The sequence below is a fragment of the Rattus rattus genome, chromosome 9 (genome assembly GCF_011064425.1).
Source record: "Rattus rattus isolate New Zealand chromosome 9, Rrattus_CSIRO_v1, whole genome shotgun sequence".
NCBI lineage: Eukaryota > Metazoa > Chordata > Mammalia > Rodentia > Muridae > Rattus > Rattus rattus.
Genome location: NC_046162.1, coordinates 38,313,722 through 38,326,922, shown reverse-complemented (window position 1 = coordinate 38,326,922; position 13,201 = coordinate 38,313,722). Strand labels below are relative to the sequence as shown.

The window sequence follows — 13,201 nt, the reverse complement described above, 5'->3', positions numbered from 1 at the left end:
CAATCCACCAGTACTCCAGCCCAGATCTCTGTCAGCATCGAATTCTGGGGGTAGAGAGGAGTGAACTTTATCTCAGGTTAGTTGAATTCAAATGGATAGGTTGGGTGCCAATTTGTTGCAGTAACCTCTGCAACCTGAATAACCTTGTGCAAAGAAAACACAACTCAATTAATATGAGTACAATATGAATGTACTGGGCAAATCTACCACTACGCTACTCTATTCCCTAGCTGTGAAATCACTTTTAACTTGTGGTTTCTCCATGCCATGTGCTTCAACTCCAACTCCCTTCCTCCTCTCTCCTTGATCCACCCCCTCTCTTCCCGTCTTCTGCCCCACCTGACCAATCACTGACTCTTGCCCTTATTTTACAAGTTAAAATGGGGAAAAGGTTTTGATGAAGTCACCTGAGCACTGAGTATGTGACTAAGCAGCCATCCTTGGGGCAGCAGAATTAGTGTCAAAACACAGACAACTCCAGGGCAAACCACAACATATTCGTATTTTCTTTTTTATTTGTTTGTTTGATCCTGTGGGCGGGGGGTGGAACCTGGTCCCTCCACAAGAGCAACAAGTGCTCTAAATCTCTAAGGCATCTCTCCAGACTCAAATGTATCTTTTTCTTTGTGTTGTTTTTCTTTTTATGAGACTGGGTCTGGTATGGATAGGTAAGGCTAGCCTGGAACATGACAGCAATCTTGTTCCCTCGGACTTCAGTGTGTCTGGATGAGAGGTGTAAGCCAGAACATGCTATCACTTCTATCAACAACTTCCCAGGCTGAGCTGAGAAAGAATTGGCTTTTACTGTTTGACACTGACTGGGAAGGAAGGCCTCATCTAGCTTATCATTAAAAGTGCCCCAAATCTTGAACTCAAGAGCTAGTAGGACTTTCCCCAACTTCTTTCCACTATTATTGTATGTTTGCAGTTCTTATTGTCATCTCAGAATTTTGCTTATTAGTCTGTAAATCAAGTGGAAGCGGGTTGTAAGCTTCTGGAGGTACATGGACAGGGCAAGTCACATTGAGGGTGTCCCCATGCTAGGTTTAGAAGTCCTGTCATGAATTGTATCTAGGAAAGGGATGGGGAGTACAAAGGAAGCTATTGGAGCTGCACACAGGGTCTATACATTTTCAGAACTGCACACCTCACTGTGGGCTGGCAAGACACAATTCCCAAGGATGTGGGTTTCTGAGGACAGGTATCCTTCAGGCGTGGAGAACTACACACTCCCCCATTTACCTTTTCACTCACTGAACATTACACTGTGTATTTCACAGGATTGAACCAGACCCTGAAATGTCAGTTACTCCCAGGGCAGCCTATAGATAGATGAGCCATAAGCCCTATGTGGTAAGTAATCAAATGTAAGAAAGAGAGAACTTTCCCTCAGATAGTGCCATGATTTCATTTTCTGTGCAGAGGAGAAGAAGAATGAGAACTGATTCTTCAACCTTAAAAGCTTAGATCAGTTTCAGGGAATTCTCTCTGGGTCTTCACACAGATTGCTTCATCACAAAGTTCTGACTGTGAACTTACATGATATGTTCTACCTGTGTTGAACAAGAGGGACCAAGAGCAGGCTTACACATCTACTTTCTGCTGGTCTTTAATGAGACACTCAGGGACTCTATTCCCAGTGGGACTTCATTCTTCTAACATGGAGTCGTGGGGCAGTGATCATCCACTCTTTAACTTCTCAGAACCTAACCATAATCCCAAGATTTTCCAATCCTTAGAATAAAGAACACAATTGCCCAAAACCTCCAAGGTAAAATAATAGAGGGGGCATGTTCTGGTATTTTCAGGGCATTAGAGATGCTGATGTTTCTTCTGCATCAAGTGCTGTTCATTCTCTCCCATAGAGGGGGCAGCAGCAGGAGTCACAGGACAACCAGTTGCAACTTGAGATAAATACAAAAACTGGCTGCTTCTCTTTTCCTTTGAGCTTCTAAGGAGTGGGAGGAAGCCTGGAAATGTTATCAGATACAGGTAAGAGTGCTGTGCATGAATCCTTGTATGTTATATCTAATAAAACTAAATGGGTCAATCTGGGGAATCAATACAACCTAAATCTGAAATTTGTAAATTGAGTATGTGTAAATTAAGATCCTAGACTGGATCTTAATTCAGAAACTCTAATGCAGGATTAATGTGAACCTAATTGTACCATCCAAACCTGAACACTGCCTTCTGACCTCTGCTTCTCCTTTCTGTAGCTGGGCTCAGACTCATGAGCAGCACCAATCAGTCGAGCATCTCAGAGTTCCTCCTCCTGGGACTCTCCAGGCAGCCCCAGCAGCAGCAGCTCCTCTTCCTGCTCTTCCTCACCATGTACCTGGCCACTGTCCTAGGAAACCTGCTCATCATCCTGGCCATCAGCACAGACTCCCGCCTACACACCCCCATGTACTTCTTCCTCAGCAACCTGTCCTTTGTGGATATCTGCTTCTCCTCCACTACTGTTCCCAAGGTACTGGCCAACTACATGCTCCAGAGTCAGGCCATTTCCTTCCCTGGGTGTCTCACCCAGCTGTATTTTCTCTGTGTGTTTAGTGACATGGACAATTTTTTGTTGGCTGTGATGGCCTATGACCGATTTGTGGCCATATGCCACCCTTTACAGTACACAATAGAGATGACCCATCAGGTCTGTGCCCTTCTTATTATGGGGTCATGGGTGGTAGCCAATCTGAATTGTCTGTTGCACATACTGCTCATGGCTCCCTCTCATTCTGTGCAGACAACATCATTCCCTACTTCTTCTGTGATGCAACTCCTCTCTTGAAACTCTCCTGCTCAGACACAATCTCAATGAGCTGATGATTCATACAGAGGGAGCTGTGGTCATGGTCACCCCATTTGTCTGCATCCTCATCTCCTACATCCACATCACCTGTGCTGTCCTGAGAGTCTCATCCCCCAGGGGAGGATGGAAAGCCTTCTCCACCTGCAGTTCACACCTGGCTGTGGTCTGCCTTTTCTATGGCACCATCATATCCCTGTATTTCAACCCATCATCCTCTCACTTAGCAGGGAGGGACATGGCAGCTGCTGTGATGTACACAGTGGTGACCCCCATGCTGAACCCTTTCATCTACAGCCTAAGGAACAGGGACATGAAAGGTGCTCTAAGGAAAGTGCTCGCCATGAGATTTCCATCTAAGCAGTAATGTTGAAAGTGTTGAACATCACAGAGGGAACTATTGTCTAAGAATTCTTCATGTTTTGTCAATTATCTGAAACTTAGCACTTACCTTTTATAAGAAAAGCATCAATTATCTTTACCAGATACGTAGTCCAGGATACAAACCCTTTAGATAAAAGAATGAAAAACTCTTTAACAAATGTTGTTATTTGAATTGTCATGTCAATGCCTTGGCAGAATGCACCATGTGCACTGTTGCACACTTTTGGAGAAGAGTGAGGTGTTTCAATGGGACAACACTGGAAAGTGAGTAATGGTAGGCTCAAAACTGGGTGATGTCTAAAAATGGGGAATTGACTCCTGCTCCAGATGGGATGTGGTTTTTGAGTTGGGATAATTCTGAATGCCTTTCTTCCTGATGTTCACGAGGGTTCAATAGAAGACTGGGTTCTGCTTGGGCAAGCAGTAGCAGCTATACTCCTACGACATTTTCAGGACAATAGGTGTGCTCCTATTTTGTTGGCATCAGCAGATCCTCTGTTCTGGTCTTCAGTTGTGCTTACAACATCTTGTGCTGTCACTATGTTGGAGACCTATCTGCTTCTGACATTCTTTGCAATGCTCCCTGTCCTTGGCCAAGTGCCAGGAACCAAATGGGAATATCTGGGACACCTCTGGGAAACCACAGCTATTCATTCTCACCACAGAGCCTGAGTCCTTTTCACGGGAAAATTAGACTTGGTGTGTTGAGAAGGGAGGGATTGGAGCTCCAGAAACCCTCCCTCTGCAGCTCATTTGGACTTCTGATATTATTCTTAATATCTGGGCAGTATATAGCATCTAACATTTAGCAGGAAATATGATGATTCAATTAAAATGATCTATGCCTTCTAAAGTTCTAGGTTGACTTTTCAGTCCCTCTGTCCTCTTTTCCTGTTTCTGTCAATGTCTACTGGTGTTCTCGTGTAGCAACTCTTTTGTTCTTGTTTGCTGCTGCTGTTGTTCTAGTTGCTGTTGTTGTTGCTGCTGCTGCTGCTGCTGCTGCTGTTGTTGTTCTTGTCGTTTTTTATGAGACAGAGTCTTGCTATGCAGGCCTGGTTGTGCTGAATCTTTCACTTAGTAAAAAGTTTGTTAGGTTTCAATTTTTATTTGGAGATACCTTACCGCCTGGTCAGGTGGAACTCCTGAGGCTGCAGAAAGAAGACCACCAACACTGCCCACCCTGCCCACATCCCTGGCCCAAGAGGTATAAGGCCTCTGGGCTCCCGTGGGAGAAGGGCCCAGGTGAGGCAAGCCTGCCTGAGACACCGGAACCTGAAAAACAGACCGGATAAACAGTTCTCTGCACCCAAATCCGTGGGAAGGAGAGCTAAACCTTCAGAGAGGCAGACACTGCTCTCTACACATTGTTCAGAGGAAACACCGGAGGCCATCTGGAACCCTGGTGCACGGAGGCTCCCGGAAGAGGCAGCGCAGATCTTCCCGGTTGCTGCCACCTCAGAGAGCCCGTGGGCAGCACCCCGCGAACTAACTTGAGCCTCGGGACCACAGGTAAGACCAACTTTTCTGCTGCAAGTGACCTGCCTGGTGAACTAAAGACACAGGCCCACAGGAACAGCTGAAGACCTGTAGAGGGGCAAAACTACACACACAAAAGCAGAACACTCTGTCCCCATTGAAAGAAAACAGTAAAACAGGTTTTCCTGACCACAGGCTTGAGAGGACAGTCTTGTCAGAATTAGCAGAACAAAGTAACACTAGAGATAATCTGATTACATGGCATTGGACCCAATTCTCCCACCAAAACAAACATGGAATATCCAAACACACAGAAAAGCAAAGATTTTTCAAAATCAGATTTGATCATTGATTGGAGGACTTCAAGAAAGGCGTGAAGAACTCCCTTAGAGAACAAGTTTTCCTGAAAAATTCCAGGAAAACACAAACAAACAGTTGAAGGAATTAAAAATGGAAATAGAAGCAATCAAGAAAGAACACATGGAAATAACCCTGGATATAGAAAACCAAAAGAAGAGACAAGGAGCTGTAGATACAAGCTTCACCAACAGAATACAAGAGATGGAAGAGAACTTTTAAAGTTAGTGCCTGTAACTCGGTTTTACTGATCTTGTGTAGTTTTATTTCTAAGATTTTTCTTTTTCAATTGTAATGATAATATTCATTTCTTTTATTTTTATCTTTTCATTATTTGTTTCTTTCTGTTTCACTCTGTCTCTCACTCACCCTCCCTTCCTCCCTTCCTCCCTTCCTCCATCTACCCTTCACTCTTTCCTTCCTCCCTCTCCCTTTCCTTCCTTTCTTTCACACCATTTTAACTTGTGCTGCCATATATACTCTGATGTGTGGCCTTAACTGGACTGTGGTTGAGTTAAAGCTGCTACATTCTTAATGAAAACCATTTCTTCCTTTCCTGGTGGCTAACACTTGCCAACAGCTCTATAGCCAGAGGCTACCAGTGAAACTCCATTGCCACTTCCTCTGCTAATTGTGTGTAGCTTCTGCTTACACAGGTCTCATATGTGTTGTCACACTACTGTGAGCCCATGTGTACAGCTTGACCCAAAAGACATTTACCACTTCTAGTTCTTACACTCTTTATGGTTAAAGTTGGTAGGACTTCTGAGATGTGTGGATTGTTGTTTTCAGACATTATTTGTAAAAGCAGTTCCCCAACTCCTTCCTTCCTTTCCTTGTAGAATTCAGTCATGTATCTGGTAGTATTCCTGCCTTCACCCTTTGTCTGTTGTCCTTCCTCTCTGAGCCCCAGCTTTGCACTACCACTCACCCTGTCTTCTGCTTTGCTCACTCTTTTTCCAGTACGAGTCTGCTGAGGGCCTCTAATGACCGGTTTCTTTTGATCAGGATCTTCCGATTACCTATCTCTACCTGATCCCTGCTATTCTCACATTTCTTTTTTCTGAAGTCTCTCTTTAATCTGGCAATTTTGTCAAACTTTTGCTTAGTTCCATTTTACATTTGCTTACTTGTTGTTTGTTTACTGTGCATGATTTCTGGTCAGTGAGTATGTCAGCCAGCTTTGTCTACATAGTGAGTTCCAGGACAGTGGGACTATGTGAGGACCCTGTTTCAGAGAGACAGAGAGAGAGAGAGAGAGAGAGAGAGAGACAGAGAGAGAGAGAGAGACAGAGACAGAGACAGAGACAGACAGAGAGAGACAGAGAGAGACGAGAGTCAGAGAGACAGAGAGACAGAGACAGAGACACAGAGACCTTGATTTTGATATATATCAATATCACAGTACTGATGCTGCAAATAGGGAAATTTTTATTTGATGCTAACAAAAACAATTCTACTACATTTGAGTGGATGTTTATGCAGAGTGACATACAATATTAAATCAGGAAAATGGTTAATTAAAAGGGAAAGGCCTTCTGCAATCACAGGATCCAGCACGTCATTGAATTTCACTCTTTATCCCTTTCTGTCATATCTATTTCATAAAAGAAGTATCCAAAATACTGCAAGTTTTTGTACTTCTATTTTTATTAATTTTATGTATGTCCACACCTTAGTAATTCTATTTCTCTTTTAAAACATGAAAATGTACAGAAGAATTTGAAATTTATTTTGAAATGGCTAATATCACAGATCTATAGTGATGAGTTTGTGGCCAGCCTAGATTATATTATGGATTCTGGGTCATAGGCTACATTGTGAAATTCTGTCTCAATAAACAACATAAAACAAAAGAAAATTAATTTGAAACATGAAATGTTTTCTCCTCATCTTTCTTTTTCTTTTTTAAATTAATCATTCCAATTGTTTACATCTGAAATGATATGCAATTTCCCGGTCAACCCTCCACAAACCCCTGATACAACATCCACCCTTTCTCCCATCCCCTCTCCCTCCATGAGGGTGCTTCCCCACCCACCTATGTAGGGAGCTGTATTGGATTTGTGCCTGGCCGTTTTGTGACTGTATAGCTCAGAATGCCTACGTGACTGTTGGTTGCATGCCACAGATGTTCAGCCCTAAAATGACTGCCATAAAGTCATGAGATTGTTGATCAAAAGCCTTTCCCATGAATTTATGGCACAAGAAGATAACAGCCACGGAATGCTTCAGCCCGAGCAAATACCAGATGTCTCCTGAGCAAATACCCGGTGTCTCCACCGCATGACCTCTTCACCTCCTGCTATCAGTGTACCCTCGTCCCTCCTTCCTTTGTGTTTCACAAAGAGCACTCCCCCTATCTGAATGCCTTATAAGCTGTAACACTCACCCCAATAAATGAGACCTTGACAACAGAACCTTGCTTGGTCTCCTTCTTTTCTCCCCCCCTTGAACCTCAGGTATCGCCTCTTCGGAAGCCTGAATAACTAGACCCACTGGATGGGTCAAGTGGCGCTGAACAGGGACCCGAAGCACGGCCAACTACTGGATGACAGAGACAAGAAAGCTGCAGTGGGAATCGAGGACTCTTCAGGCCGTATCGCTCGTGTGTCGCTGGAGAGGGAGGTAATGACAGGTCGAATAGTTATCGTCCCATTGTCATGGGGAAGATATGGATTGAGGAGGACTGTTTCATAGGAGAGATCAAGGGCTCACTCAGGGAGAGAGGATTAAGAGTTAAGAAAAAGGATTTAATCAAGTTCTTTTGTTTTATTGATGAAAAGTGCCCCTGGTTAATTTTAAGCGAATTTTTTTTGTCTTTGTGTCAGAAACTTGTCCTTGGTTTATTATTGAAGGACCAGAAATTAATTCCTATAGTTGGAATAAGATTGGAAAGTGTTTAAATGTCTTATTGTATAGAAAAGGATCCTAGGCAGTTCCGATTCAGGAGATCGCGTCTGTGTCTTTGTGTCTTTGTGTTTTGTGCTGGCTACTGTGTGTCTTAGGTCTTTGTTTTGTGTTACTTGTGACTTTGACGATGGGACAGACTTGATAACCCCCTTTCTCTGACTCTGGACAACTAGACTGTTTAAAAAAAAAAAAAAAGGACTCTGCTGCTCGGGGTGCTCCTTGGCGCGCCCTGCGGCATCAGCGCCCTGCGCGGCTCCTCCCAAGTGCTGCGCCCTCTGAGCCGGCATGGGGGCTGTGGGGCAACCGCGGTGCCATAGGCACCAGGCCGCTGCGGGGAAGCTGGACTGAAGCGGGCTGATGGGAGGGCCATCTGGGTGTTCGAGGGTCGCGGGCAACTGGTTCAGTCCAGGGACAACATACACGGCGGTGGCGGTGGCTGAGGCCAAAAGCCGCTACTATCGCCACCCCTCTGACTCAGGTCTAGACCCTGCCTCTGAGGCCGAGTTAGAAGAGGGGAATTAGAGATAGAGTTTTAAATTAGCCCAAAACTCAGCAACAGGACTCAGGGAGACAGATTGTTAAAAATGCAAGAGAACTGTTCTGCCCCTGTGGTGTTTGTTTAAGCCCCCACTGTGCCTTTTCAGCCATTGTTCCTGCAAAGAGCATTCCAGGAAACCAGTCGGCCCAAGACTAACCAGATGTGTTTCAAATGGAGATGCTTCATCAACTCTGACACACTTTTACCCTAACAGGACAAGAGATAAAAATAATGAGGACCTGAGGACCGGACCCTTCTCCTGATTTAGTAGCTCTGTTCCAGGAACCAGGGGGCCATAAAACCTTTTGGCATCCCCTTGTCTCCTGGAGCCTTAAAACAATCCTGTAACTTGTGGTATCTTTGACATTCCCCTTTAACATCCCCTTATCCCCTGGGGCTCACAGCCTCTTCCTTTAATTACTTTTTCTCCCAGCCTCTAAGGGGGGGACAACACAGAGTAGGGAAGTGTGGGGCTGAGGGTGACAAGCGTGCAGGCCTGCTAGCAAGCAAGCTACAGGCTGTGCATGGGCAACAGCACAGCTCAGGCCAAGTTAGCATAAGAGGAGTTTCAAGGTGAAGAAGCCGGGGCTGAAGCAAGGACGTATTGGGGTAAGATGGGCTAGAAAAGGCCTTGATGATTTGGACTAGCATGAGTAAAACTTGTAATAAAAAAGGGACAAGGTAAAGGTAAGGTGTTTTTGTGTATGCTTTCTTTTAGAGTTATGTTTTAGTCTTTGGACTCTGATTAGAGATAGTTTACACCCTAGACATGAGAGAGAATGGGTTTGGGAAAAACAGTCCTCCCGGACTCTCCGCAGATGCTTTGGAGAAAGAGAAAAACTTTCAGAGCTCTCCTGGGAACAGAAGAAAGGCAGGAGATGTCCTGCCTCTCTGCTGGCTCCTATTGGAGAAATGCTTATTTCTGGTTCTGGGTTCCATAGGTAGGATATCTGGGTCCCTTCGGTGGGACACCATCTAGTTTTTCCCCTCTATGTCTATTGTCTGTCACCAAGCTGTCCATGTCTGTCAGTTTATGTCTGTGGTTTTTGTTTCTCGTTGTTTAATTGTTTTATGTTTCATGTTCAAAAGAAAAAATGGTAAAACCTTTATCTGCTGGTCGTTCACACCTTGATTTGGTTTTAACTCGTTTCAAAAAAAAAAAGGAACAAATGAATAAAAAACAGTTTCAATCGGCCTTTGGAGCCCTGCACCTGTAGCTAAGAGCCTAAATCAGCTGGAGAAGCTGCCCGGGGGCTGAGCGTCTGCAGGAGCTGATCTTAAAGGCGCCAACAGCTCCTCAGCTTCTATGGTACAGGAGCTGATGGCTGTTTCTGTTAGAAAAATCCCTGACTTATTATTAGCAGGTGACAAGGTGCTTCTCTTAAAATCACAGCTAGAAAAGTAAAAGTGGTGCTTGGTCTAAATAGCCACTTCAATTTTGTTTCTGACTGGTTTTAAATGTATAAATATGATCTGCATGCCTTGGTCATGGATTATTGGCTTTTAAGTTATTAGATATGGTTAAAAAATTATATGTCGGTAACAGAAAGTTGACATAAAACTGGTAATTTGGATGGAGTCATTCTAGACAACATGTGGCATGAGCCAACCTTGGGAAACAGGTCTAAATTGAGATAATATTTTTATGGAACTCTTATCCTAGAAATCAGGTTTCTAAAAGAATTTAGGGCAATGTCTCTTTGTTGAGGTATTGGAGACCGCACCATCATGCGTTCATATGTAGGAATTGGCAGTCAAACTTTATAGCATGAAGGATAGACTCGGTGTCTTGGAGACTAGATTTTGGAGACTAGATTGTTTGTTGGAAGTTGAGTTTTGCTTTCCAAAGTTGTGGTTTGCCCTGAAGTTATCTGTATTTTGATACTAATTCTACTGCCCCAAGGACAGCTGCCTAGTCATGTACTCAGAACTCAGGTGACTTCCCAAAGTTGTGGTTGTGCTCTGGTGTTACAAGGAGAACTTAAGGATTGTGATTAAGGATTGCCAGTGTTACTTTGACTAACTCACATTTATTTGTAATTGAGAAAAAATCAAACAGGTAGAGATTGTTACAGGATTTACAAAGGATTGATGAGGTTTTAGAACTTATGAGAGCATTACAGCCTGTTTGTTTACTCCAACTGCCATTTCAAGATAGATTTAGAGGATTGTTTTTATGCAATTTGTTTACATCCTGGTGATTGTGAGGAGTTTTCATTTCGTGAGCTTGCTTATAATTTTACAGAGCCCATGAAGTGATATTGAAAGAACCTAGCTCGAGTCTCAGGATGGTGCGCCCCAGGAAACACCGATCCCGGACGAGCCCCCAAATGAAAGATCCCCGAAGAGAGACCCTTACTCAAGTCTTCGGAAATCGTGGATCCCAGACACAGAGAGACCATTTTGGATGTAATAAGCAAAGGCGAGGTTTATTACAGAGATCTATTACGGGGGATCTCCGGGCCGACACGTATCCCACGCAGGAGACAGAGGTGTCGACCCCGAAACTCAAAAGTCAGGGGTTTATATAGGGAAGGCTAGGGGGTTTGGCGCGGTTACACACAATTAGGTAATTTCTGGCGCGGCTATAAGTGATTGGCTCATTTAAACATGGCAGTGAGATTACAGCACAGCAGAAGAGTACGTGCTGACTGGAGCGTACAGGGTTTAGAAGCTAGGGGCTTATCAGGGTTTGAAGGACATCTGGTTAAGGTGTGACTCTTAGTAAGCTGGGGGAGGTGCCCTTCTGCCAGATGGTTTGAGTCAGTCCTGATAACTCAGGCTGGTTCCTGCATTTCTTTTCTTTATCTTTATGGTCTGTTAGTCCTAGCGGCAGGGCGGGGCTGCCTGGACTTGCTTTTCACAGTGTTTAGCCCTGAGTCTGAATTTTGAAACTTATTCTTTTAACTGTATATTTTTAAACCTTAAATCTGTATAATTTTCCTTTCAATATCATTAAAAATTTTACAAAAAAATGGCTAATAGCCTTATATTATGTAATTTTGTCACTTCTTCAATGTAAGAGGTTAAAACTTTAAATCTTTCAGTGTATATGGAAATTTTTACTACAAACCTTTGCTCTCAAAATGAGCTTTAATATTTGAGGAGTAGCTGTTGCACTACTCCAGAAAAGAATATTTGAAACTAATTTTAAGCTTCTAAGGATATGTTACTTGGCTAAGTACCTCACCTTACCAAAGGACTTAGGCCTTTGTTTGTTATCCTCATTGGAGATAAAGCTTCAGTTGTGTTAATACAGAATTGTAGGCTAGAGTCTTGAAAGTATTTTAAAAAGAAACCTGGTAAAACATACCTTATTCCAAACAGCAATTAAATTGGTTATTACAAATACTGATATTTGGCCTATTACATATACAAATCTTTCAGGCAAAATTGATACTTTTACTCTTTGCATGCTTTTGTATTTACTGTAAATCTGTACATACTGAAAGACCCTCAGACAGAGGAGACTCTCGCTCCAGTCCTGAGGACACTCACCACCCCACGAACATAAGGGACTCAGTCTTGATGTAAAAACAAGAGGTTTACTTTGAGATACCAATGCATTAGGGCTCAACACGGTCCTCAGGCAGGAGGGATGTGAAGAGCCTCAAACAACAGAAATATACAGCTTAAGTGGTCATTAAAGATTACACAGTTTCATTAGCTCAGCTATTTTGGTGCCAAGGATAACTATGCAGATGTTTCTCATCCTGGAATTCCTGGGATAAGGCGGTAACCACATCAATGCAGCTATTTCAGTACCAAGGATGTCTGACTTGATATATGTTTTCTTATCCTGGGATTCCCAGGACAAGGACCAAGGATATCTGTCTTGGCATATGTTTCTCTTCTGGAGTTCCCAGGACAAAGCTATAACTATGTCAGCATAGCTGCATTCAGTACCAAGGACATCTCACTTCTATAGTGGTCAGTTAGCTTCCCAGAGATGTTTCTTGTCTTGTAATTGCCCTGCAGGTAAATATGTTCTATACCATCTGTTCTTATGGTCTGGCAGCTTCCTAGAGAGTGGATAGGAATGTGTTTTCTGTACTTTCTGGTCTATTGTCTAACATCTAGGGGCTAAACAAGGGCCAAGTTAAAAGATTCTCATTCTTAAGAAATGGCTGCACTAATATCAAACGGGAATCTTTCAATATAACCCATAGAAAATGTGCTTACTGTATTTATAGGCAGTTCATCTAATAAAAATGCTACATATATGATTGGACCACTTGTTTATTCTCCCCTGCTTCACCACAGATTATTAAATTACGTGCTATAGCCACTGTTCTTAAAATGTTAAAAAAAAAATCAAGCTTTCAATTCATATACTGATAGCCACTGTGTGGCTTAAGGTTTACAATTGATTAAAAAGTTTTCCTTTTTTTTAGATACTACTAACCCTCAAATTTTACAATTATTTAGTGCTTTATCAGAGGCAAGTTTTCTACATGAAATCAGTGAGTGATGATTTCAGTGTGAATGTCTGACAACTCACTGTCCTTTCAGTGCTCTGCCTCAGACAACTAAACAAAACCATAGACTCACACCCAGCTCCTTGGAAATGGTAATGGAGTTGATAGCACACCCTCACAGAAAGAAGAAGACTCCATTTGCTTACTCTCAACTTCCAGCCTCACCTTGCCAACTCAGGGATTTCTAAGTAAGGCTAAATCTGGACCATGTTTACAGGATTTGGCATTTTTAATTAATCCTTATGTTTA

General features: G+C 43.1%; 1 pseudogene; it reads left to right on the top strand.

The window, feature by feature from the left end:
- The first annotated feature begins 2,233 nt into the window (after positions 1-2,233).
- LOC116909313 lies at positions 2,234-3,173 on the top strand (annotated as a pseudogene).
- The last annotated feature ends 10,028 nt before the right edge of the window (positions 3,174-13,201 follow it).